Here is a 981-nt window from a genome sequence, read left to right on the forward strand (position 1 = left end):
ATTTTTGTAATAAAGTATGTTGTATAGATTAACGTTCATTTTCAACATGAAGAAGTTCAATTTTTAACACCACATTTTTTAAAAGACACTTTTAATTCTATTTCTTTACTTTTATACCTTTGGAAAGATCAGTGGACTATATATGTGTGGGTCTATTTCTGTACTCTTTATTGTGTTCCATTGATACTCACATGCATTCTTTCGCTAATACCAAACTGACTTGATTATTATTTTCAAAGATTTGAAATCAAGTGTTGTGAGCCTTCCAACTTTACTATTTTTTTCTATTGTCATCTCTTTGCCTTTCCATACAAATTTTATAATTAACTTGTTGTGTACAGAAATACTCTGCTGTGTTTGTATTTGCATTATATTTTATCTACAAAATGATTTAAGGATAATTGGCATCTTATCAATAGTGAGTCTTTGAATGCATGAACACAGGATCTCTATTTAGGTCTTCTTTGATCTTTTTTGTCAGTATTTTACAGTTTTTCAGTACACAGATTATGCACGTATTTGTTTTGATCTAAGTATCATTTATGAGAATATTAAAAATGACATAACTATGTATGTGTTTCTTTAATTTTGATTTCTAAATGTTCATTGGTTATTGTTGTCAGGTGTCCTCAAGTCAGTTTCAACTCATAGTAACCCTATGTACAACTTATGGAAACACTGCCCAGTTGTGTGCCATCCTTAAAACCATTGTCATCATTGCAGCCACTGTGTTAATTCATCTCATTGAGGGTCTTCCTTTTCTTTTGCTGACCCTCTATTTTACCTGTAGGATATCCTTCTCCAGGAACTGGTCTCTTCTGACCACACTGCCAAAGTATGAAGGTCCAAGTCTGACCATTCTTGCTTCTAAAGTAACATATAGAAATATAATTGACTTTTATCTTTTTCAATTTTATTAGCTCACTTACCAGTTCCAGCAGTTTACTCTAGATTCCTTTGGATTTTCTATGTAGATAATCA

Source organism: Orycteropus afer, unplaced genomic scaffold (genome assembly GCF_000298275.1).
Source record: "Orycteropus afer afer isolate SDZICR_OR568_19922 unplaced genomic scaffold, OryAfe1.0 scaffold00677, whole genome shotgun sequence".
NCBI classification, from domain to species: domain Eukaryota; kingdom Metazoa; phylum Chordata; class Mammalia; order Tubulidentata; family Orycteropodidae; genus Orycteropus; species Orycteropus afer.